Genomic DNA, 10,231 nt, shown 5'->3' with positions numbered 1-10,231 from the left:
CGCCTCCTCGATCAGTGCGTAGACTTCTCAGAAAACAGTTTGTTTCTTTCTCAACATGAATCTTAAAACTCTTGAAAAAACCAAAAGCTTCTGATTTTTCCACCAAAAAATAAACCCATGTTTTTCTACTAAAATCATCAGTAAAAGTGAGCAGGTACCTTTTCTTGCTGTAAGAGATGGGCTTAATTGGTCCATAAATGTCTGCATGCACCAATTGAAGAATTTCTGCAGCTCGCCAAATGGTCTTCTTAGGAAATGAGTTCCTGTGTTGTTTCCCTGTCAAGCAATCTTTGCACAGCTTCGAGGGAGGTTGAAAATTCGGCAAGCCATTCACCATCTCTCTTTGTTGAAGAGTCTTTAACCCTTTAAAACTCAAATGTCCATATCGACAGTGCCAAAGTTGTTCAATGTCTTCAGTTATTGTGTTAAAACAAGTGGATGCTATAGGGTGGGATATAGCATGCACGACAAACATTCTATGGGAAGTCATTTTTGTATCCATAATCAAACCTTTCTGAGAATGAAACACTTTACATTTGCCATGCTAAAACACAAAATTAAGTCACTTTTCTTGCAACTGTCCAATACTTAGTAAATTATGCTTCAATTCAGGTACATAAAACACACCTGTAATGATTTGTATTAAACCATTTACCTGCAATCTGGCATTGCCCTTTCCTAACACATCCATGCTTGTGTTGTTGCCAAGCTTCACAGAGTCTCGAAAAATACCATCAAAATTTGAGAAATACTCTTTGTTGCCACACATGTGATTGCTGCAACCAGAATCAAGAAACCACATGTCTTCTCGACTGATTTTGTTGGTATCCACATATGCCATCAGCAACATTTCTTCCTGATTCTCTGCATAATTTGCTTCTGTGTTATTGTTTGGACATTCCCATGCGAAGTGTCCTAGCTTGTGACAGTTGTAACACTCCACTGTGGCCTTATCAAAAGATCTGTTGTTGCGTCCTCTTCCTCTTCCTCTTCCTCTTCCTCCGTAGTTTCCACGACCACGACCTCTTCCTCCTGAGAAATCTCCATGAGTGATCTTCAAAGCCTGCTCTTCTTCAACATGTGAACTCATGCGTTTGTTCATGGACAATCAGACTGCGCGTTTGTTCATGGACAATCAGACTGCTCTGCAACTCATCAATACTTAAAGTATCGATATCTTTAGACTCCTCAATAGAACATACAACATAATCAAATTTTGGAGTCATGGATCTTAAAATCTTTTCAACAACTGCAGTACTTCCCTTATCTTCTCCATTTGCTTCCATCTTGTTGGCTATGGTAAGAGTGCGAGCAAAATATTCATTCACAATTTCTCCAGTTTTCATGTGAAGAATTTCGAATTCCTTTCTAAGAGCTTGCAATTTTCCACGTCTCACTCGCGTTGTGCCTTGATATTTCTGCTTCATGGAGTCCCAGATAGCCTTTGAAGATTTCTTGTTGAGAATTGTCTCCAGAATAGTACGATCTAATGCCTGAAATAGATAGTTCTTAGCTTTTAAATCTTTCAACTGTTGCTCTTCATGGTGTTTCTTCTGTGCATCAGTGAGAACAACACCTTCTGCTACTGCAGGAACACCATTCTCCACCAGACCCCAATACTCCTTTGATCGCAGAAATTTTCCATGAGCATTGCCCAGTGATCATAATAACATTTTCCATGAGCATTGCCCAGTGATCATAATAACCATCAAACTTTGGAACTGCTGGTTGTACAAACGAACCTTCTGTCGTCATCTCTCAACTAAAAAAAACTTTCGTAGAAGACTGCTGCTTCTAAATAATCAGGCCCCTGTGATGGGGCTCTGATACCAATTGTTAAGAAATATAAATTGAAGAGATTGCACAGCTAGAATGGAGGAAATCAACTTCAACATTTCAATAACAAACTTGGCTGTTAAATAGCTTTACAGAGAACTGAAATAAAAACTGAAAGTAAGCCCACGTTTTAACTGCTACAAACGTGGTAAGAAGACTAAATCAACAAGTAACAACCATCCCAACATAAAAGGAAAATACATACGTGGTATTAACTGACCACTTAAATAATGCACTAAACATAAATCAACATAGAAATCTGTGTGGTGTTGGAGTGCGAGTGCTTGTGCTCGTCCTTGTGCTTTCCACTGGTTAGCTTTTCCTTTATTTTCTCCTTTAATCCCTTCTTCTTCCTTCTCCTGCCTTCCCCACCCTCACCCTCCCCACCTTGACCTTGTCCGACGACATCCTCGTACTGCAATTGACACCGAACATGGAGAGACGACCAAATAAAAAAAGAAAACAAAAATATAGATTATCTGCAATTAGCGTCATTTAAATATGTTCTACTCACCGAGCCAGAGCTGGAGCTACTGGAGCGAGAAACCTCCTCATGCTGCTGCTCCATGCTCCTGCTCCTGCTGATCATCATGCTCACCTGCAGCAGCACCACCACCTGTGGTAATCTCCTTCTCCGTTGTTGCAGCTAGCGTTTGGGGCTCGACAGCCACACCTTTAAGTTGAACGGGATTCTCATATTCATCAGTTAATCGGACCGGGTTGCCATGTTCATCGGTGAGCTGAATTGGATTGCCATTTTTATCTAGTATTTGAGCCATTTTTGCAATAGCAGGTTTGAGCTAAGGCTACTAGCTTGAGCTTTTTGTTTTAGATGGAGGATGAATAATGGGATATAGTCAGAGAAGAAGTGTGTATTTTTTGCATGTAACAAGGATTTCACAAGTGTCTTTACTGGAAACTGCAAAAGAGCCACGAAGGGTACTGCCAACTTAGCCACGAGAAACGTACTCGTTTCCGGAGTGACAAATGTTGATGGCTCTGGCTTTTGGGTAAGGATGAATAATGCAACTCGGATAAGAAAGCTTGCTAACATCTGCAAAAATGTCCATTTTCACCGTAAGATGGTAACCTCAGAATCAAGAAAGAAATTATGGAATTGAAACCACTCTTGTGGTCCCATTTCCCTCTTCCTTTTACCCCTCTTCCTTTAACCATCTTTTTCCTTTTTTTTGGTTGCTTTACACTCTGATTGTTAGGGTGATATCATGTTGGGATTTTCATCCCTATTTTTATCCTTTATTTGTATGCTGATTGATATTCCTATCAATTGAGTATATATTTAAAGACCAATAAAAAATTGCCTCCAAGATTTAATATGAAAAAAAGTGAGGTTAACATCGACAAGAAATTTAATTATCGGTCTATTGCCTAGCCCTCTTCCACTAATGCGCATAATGGAAGTGGGCATGACGTTGTCCGTTTGGCAGATCCATACAGAAGCCCATCTGGATCGAATCATATATGTGTCAATGCATGAACAAATCGATCTGTAGAAAGTAAGAATGCGATCCCTACTATTTTTTTCCTTCTTATATTGAATTTATCTTCTATAGATTTTTTTTACACCCTGACTCCTCAAGCTAATACTTTCAAACCCAGAAGAACCCCTTCTTTCTAGTAGAGTGATTCTCTGACAAGGCTTCAGAATCCTTTTGAGCCTAATGAGAAGTGCCGCCTCAAGAAAGGCTTCCCCAAAGAGTCTTTCAAGCTGGAACTGCGAAACATCTTGGAACCGTTCCCTTGACATCCAATATTTTTCAAGCGATCAAGGACAAAAGAATTACCATCAAGATAGCTATCCACAACTTGGTTCCTCGATCTCTTATTTCTAGCCTTCAAATCCATTTCAGCTTTCAGTGCTTTTTCAGAAAATTTCAGGGTCTGCTTCTCCCCAAAAGTACAAACTGGGCAAGCTGGGTCATACTTGCTAATTTCAGGAGTCATATTCTCCAAACACTCAGCATGATAAACATGCCCACAAGTTAGCACAGCAACTACAGAAAGCTCATTATTGGAAATAATTTTTTGATCACTCCATGACGATTGCTCAGTCAGGAGCTTTGAGCAAACCCCACATCTTTGTAGATCAACAGAGGAAGAAGTAGAAAGTCGGCTACTGGATCGGGTTAACTCCTCGTAATTAAAGCCAAAGAAATCGCTATCGAAAGACCACCTCTCTCTACGAGAGGTGTCCATGAGACCATTGAAGGCATGCCTAGACCAGCCATCAGAAGAGCCCCCACGGGAGCCCCTAGCCGATTCATTGATTGGGAGCACTGGCCTTTCTTCAGAAACTGAGTATCTGTCTGGTGACTTGAATCCAAGGATTTGGCTATCCGATACTTGCCTTAAAGCTGGTGTCCTGGAGAACGTCTGGGCCACCCTGACGTGGTAGAGCTCGCAGGAGGCAGATGACTTTGGGATGACAAAGGGGACGACAACAAGGATGAGGTAGAAGGCATTGTAAGTGACGGCTTAAAGGGAGATGGAAATGAACCTGTCGGAGATTCCTTCACCTGCATTGTGATCGAGAAATGTGAAGAGAAAAGTTAAATTTAGGGTGTAACGAGAATGACAGAATCACAAAATCATTTAAGAAAGCGGCCTCCACTAGATAAGCTCTACCTGCTCCAAACTCATGCCCATAGAAATATTCCTTGAAAATGATTGATCTGACGATAGACACAGAAAAAAAGATTAGTAACATCACAGGTACCGAAGGTCAAAATCTACAACCAAAAAGCGAGAGAGAGGAAAGGAGAGAAATGTGGAGAAGAGGGAATACTGGAGAGGTCATCATTTTGATAGGGTAACAGATCTCATTTTCCTAATTGTTTGGCACGATATTTTAGTAAGGTCTTAGGAAAAGATCCATGAAAATCCAAAAATCTAAAGAATCTCCCTTCGCTATGCCTCCATGAAAACCAGCTTCTCGAGGAAAGGAAAATGAAAACAGGTTTTTCCTAAGAGCTAAAAAATTCAACATCATCTCTCTGTGTGATATGGAGTTAAATATCGCTATAAATAAGACATCAAGTAAATATTTGCATAAAAGTAACCACCGAGGAACAAAGAAGCCTGCCTAGTAGTCAACAACTTTTGGGCGGCATCTACATGAAAGTCTAGTTTTTGCCTGTCTTCACTGACTCCATCTACCAACTTCTCCTTCTCAAGATATATGAAATCTCATTCACCATCTTTCTATACACATTGGGATATTATAATCTCCCCCTTAAATCCCCGATGTTCTAGTTGGGTCATTCCATCATAGGCAGCATCATAGGCAGCATGGATCAAGTCCCATTTGAGATTAGCTTGATAACATTTATAAAGACCCAAGAAAAGTCAAGCCACATGTGGACTATACTCTTTTTTTTTTTTTTTTTAATCGGTACATGTGAACCTATATTAAAAAAGGACTATTCAAGATTATAAATGGATCTCCTTTAAATCATTATAAGAACCAACTTCCTATACACAATCTTAGGTATTACATGCCTAAAGCCTTCCACTAGCTTGATTTCTATCACAAAGCTATAATGATCTCCTGAGATAACAATTGAATCAAAAGCTCCTCTTTATTTCCAGCGTCGTAACCCATAAATATGTCACTCCAAAGATAAGAGTGGAATAAAAATGCATAAGAAACTAAATCTTCATATATGATTGATAAGAACTAGTTGAATCTTTAGAAGAGCGTACCTAACAAACACTAAAAGATCTTAATATTCCCAATTGGACAAGGGATTCACTTAAAATATTAAACCATAGGCAGTAATTTATGTGGGATGATATCTTCAACCGGACTAGTGTGGTATGGGTAATGCCTAGAAGAGTAATGGATATTTTCAGGAGTTGGAGTGGTCTTCGGGGTAATGCTCATATTGCTGCAGGGTGGAAAAGGATTCCTCATTGTTTTATGTGGTGCCATTGGATGGAGTGAAATGGTAGGCATTTTGAAGATCGGGAGCATTCCTTGGATCAGTGGAAGATATTCTTTTTCAACACTTTATTTTATTGGGCTTCTATTATCATTTGTAATGAGACTACTTTTCATAATTTGCTTGTATCTTTATCTAGTTCCTAGTGGTTGCTAGGCGTTTTCCAAGTATATTCTCTATGTAGAGAATATACTTGGACTATGTCTATTGTAATTGCAATAAAATTATATTTTTACATATATATAATAAAAAAATACAAAGGCTCTCTCTCAAATCTACAGTAAAGCAAGAAAATTGATATTATATATGTCAGATTACATATGCAAGAAACTCAACAAAACATCATAGGAAATGCAATTAAACTTAAAAGAGCTGCCAGTCTGAAGGTACCTGAAGCAAGAGTTCTCACTTGCCCAGCAGTTCCTTCAGAATTTGGAGACTTCTGCCATGCACATATTTGGAAAGGACTCCCATCGTCAGCATATGATGGCTCATATTTAATTCCCAATCGACCATTCCGGCCTACCCCATCTGAGAAGCAACCCATAGAAATCTCTTCGCCAGCTACTCGCCCTGGGTTATCCCATCGAAAGCTCCATGTCGGAGAATACCGAACATTCCTATGCAAATTTTCCCCTCTCCACCCATTTGGTGGACTGTTATCTCTAGCAGCAACACAACAAGCAGACCCCATAATCAATGACACCAAAGCTTTTTAAGTTCTAATGGCAATCGCACAACCATCCTCGCATTTTCCAAAGTTCAAACTCAGCTAATTATCCAGATACCATTACTCTACAAGGAAGTCCAAAGCAAAAAAATAAATAAATAGCCCATCAACAATATGATAAAGAACACAAGAATCAGCGTGCATTAAAAGAAATCGCCTCAAGGAACTGTTTTAGATGGAGAAAACAAAATCGAGAAAATTACTACAATTTGATTAACAAATTAAATTGTTATACAAATCCCTAAAGTTATTAAAATAAATTTCTCAGTTACCATCACCATCACCTCTACGTTTCGATTTGAGTGGGTTCAGATTACCACCAACTTCCACTTTAATCTAAAGTGAACAAAAATCTTTCCCATGTGAATAAAAACAGTGACTTTTCTAAAGAAGCTCTCCTGTTCAATAATAATTAATTTAAGAAATTAGAAAAACAGTTTTGATACTTTCAACAGCACTCGCTATTGACACCAACCATCGTACACGACCACTGAAATAAATAAAAAGCATAGCACCACGGGAAACGGGAAACGGCAACAACGAAAATGGAAACGATAAGCAACCATATATCTTCAAGGGAATTAGAAAGTGTTGGGAATAGACCGAACAACAAAAGGTAAGTTGAAGTAAATAATAGCAGAAGCAACAAAATAAACAACAAGCACACAAATAACACCAAGATTTAAGTGGTTCAGCTCAATGTGAGCCTACGTCCACTGGCGGGGTCGGTTTCAATGATTTCACTATCAACAAATGATGGAGTACAAAGTATTGATTACAAAATCCTCTTCCAGAGTGTTCAAACACACTTAGGAATATCACAAGAGGATGCTCTATGTTTTTCTCTCTCAAAAATACGGCAGCCTCAAAGGTCGGGTCTTTTAAATGAATGTTAAAACATTCATATTTATATTGTAGCAGCGTGGGCCTGATTTACGAACATTCGCTTGACCTAAGTGTCGAGCGAAGGTTAGGGTTGCACTTCCACTCGAGCAGAGCCTCGAGCGAGTGTCGAGCGAAACTCTTTGTTTCCACTTCGCTCAAGCGGAGTGTCGAGCAAAGTGTCGTGCTTGAGCCAGGGTTGAGCCACAGTCGAGCCAGGGTCAAGCCCCAAAAAAATACATTTTCAGCAGGAAATCAAACCAAACTCAACAAATCTCCGCCTTAGCTTGAATTCCGTCGAGCCTGAACAACAAACCATTAAATAAGGAACCGACCCCCTCCACCAAATCCCCTAAGGGAATCACATACCCCGAACACCAATCAAGTCCAAGCAAAGTTTGAACTTGTATGCCGGAACTGGCTTTGTCATCATATCTGCTGGATTCTTAGTAGTAGCAATGTTTTGAATTTCTAACACTCCCTCTGTAACAACTTCTCGAAGGAAATGATTCCTAACATCAATATGTTTTTTTTTCTCATGATACATTTGATTTTTGGTCAAATGTATTGCACTCTGGCTGTCACAAAACACTGAAGTTGCATCTTGCTGTAATCGCAAATCACTGATCAAACCTTTCAACCAAATGGCCTCCTTAACAGCCTCAGTTGCTGCCATATACTTTGCTTCTGTAGTTGATAAAGCAACAGTAAATTGTAGTGTTGCTTTCCAACTAATAGCAGAGCCACACAAAGTGAAAACATACACTGTCAATGATCTTCTCTTATCCAAGTCCCCAGTATAATCAGAATCAACATAACCAACCACCCTTGAATTGTAGTCAGTTTCTCTATCAAATATCAAACCAAGGTTCGAAGTACCTCTCAAATACCTGAGTATCCATTTCACAGCCTGCCAATGAGCTCTACCCGGGTTAGCCATATACCTCTAACAACACTCATTGCCTGTGAAATATCTGGACGAGTACAAACCATTGCATACATAATACTGCCAACTGCACTGGAATAAGGAACACTAGTCATGAACAGTTCCTCCTCATCTGTCTGAGGAGATAAGGATGTTGAAAGTTTAAAATGTGTAGCAAGTGGTGTGCTTACTAGTTTGGAATCAGACATTCCAAACCTCTGAAGAACTTTCTCAATGTACTTTCCCTGGGACAAATACAACTTTCCAGCTTTCCTATCTCTATGGATCTCCATCCCCAAAATCTTCTTTGCAGCACCTAAGTCTTTCATTTCAAACTCATTTCTAAGTTGGGTTTTCAACAAACTAATGTCAGATATGCTTTTGGCAGCAATAAGCATATCATCAACATAAAGTAGCAAATAGATGAAAGACCCATCAGATAACTGCCTATAATAAATGCAACAATCATAGCTACTCCTCACATAACCATGATCCATCATAAAAGAGTCAAAGCGTTTATACCATTGCCTCAAAGACTGTTTCAAACCATACAATGATTTCTTCAATCTACACACATGATCTTCTTTTCCTTGAACAATGAACCCTTCCAGCTGATGCATGTAAATGGTCTCCTCCAGGTCACCATGCAGGAACGTTGTTTTAACGTTGAGTTGCTGAAGCGCTAAGTCATGTGTTGCCACTATGGCAAGCAACACCCTAATCGAACTGTGTTTCACAACTTGAGAGAAAACTTCGTTGAAGTTGATGCCTTCTCTCTGACTGTAGCCTTTTGCAACCAAGCGTGCCTTGTACCTTGCATCTGCAACACCTTGGATTCCCTCTTTCCTTTTGAAGACCCATTTGCAACCAGCAGTCTTTGTCTTCTTAGGCAACTTAACCAGATGCCAAGTTTGGTTCTTGTGAAGAGACTCAATCTCCTTAGTCATTGTTGCGCACCATTGTGCACACTCCTTACTTTTGACAGCTTCTGAATAATTGGAAGGCTCCTTACCATCTATGTCCTCGGCTGTAGTAAGTGCATACATCACCATATCTGCATGAGCATATCTTCAAGGTGGCCTGATCTGCCTCCTCTGTCTACCAGTAGCAATACTGTAATCTTGCTCACCCTGTGCGCCATCATCAAAATCAGGATCATGCTCATCTTAAATAACATGACCTTGGGTGTCGTCTGGCACCCCTCATGAAGCCTCAACCTGTAACTCCACCTTCTTACCATTACTCTGCTCTTCACCTGTAGACACAATAAACTCCTTTCTCGGATTAAGCATGGATTGTTCATCAAATACTACATCCCTGCTAGTTACAAACTTAGGTGATTTGGGATCAGTACACCATAACCTGAACCCTTTCACCCCACTGGCATATCCAATGAATATGCCATTTTTTGCCCTTGGCTCAAGTTTTTCATCATTAACATGAAAATATGCAGGACAACCAAAAATTTTCAAATTTGAATAATCGGAGGGAGTACCTGACCATACCTCATTTGGAGTTTTTAAACCAATAGCTGTGGCTGGAGAGCGGTTAACCAAATAGCAAGCTGTGTTGACTGCTTCAGCCCAAAAATCTTTAGACAAGCCGGCATTTGAAAGCATACTACGGGCTCTCTCCAAGAGAGTCCTATTCATCCGCTTAGCTACTCCATTTTGTTGTGGAGTGTGTCTCATTGTGCGGTGCCTCACTATGCCTTCATCTTTGCAAAATTCATCAAAATCACCTCCACAGAATTCCATATCGTTGTCAGTTTGGAGTTGCTTAACCTTCTTGCCTGTCTGATTTTCAATCAAAACTTTCCACTGTTTAAAGTTAGCAAATACATCGCTCTTATGTTTCAGAAAATAAGCCCAAACCTTCCGTGAGTAATCATCAATA

General features: G+C 39.8%; 2 pseudogenes; both read right to left on the bottom strand.

The window, feature by feature from the left end:
- Positions 1 to 1,873: 1,873 nt before the first annotated feature.
- On the bottom strand, positions 1,874 to 2,877 carry LOC122312781 (annotated as a pseudogene).
- Positions 2,878 to 3,135: 258 nt separating this feature from the next.
- On the bottom strand, positions 3,136 to 9,000 carry LOC122314368 (annotated as a pseudogene).
- Positions 9,001 to 10,231: the final 1,231 nt, after the last annotated feature.

Source organism: Carya illinoinensis, chromosome 6, assembly GCF_018687715.1.
Source record: "Carya illinoinensis cultivar Pawnee chromosome 6, C.illinoinensisPawnee_v1, whole genome shotgun sequence".
Lineage (NCBI taxonomy): Eukaryota > Viridiplantae > Streptophyta > Magnoliopsida > Fagales > Juglandaceae > Carya > Carya illinoinensis.
This window is presented reverse-complemented; position numbering and strand designations above follow the sequence as displayed.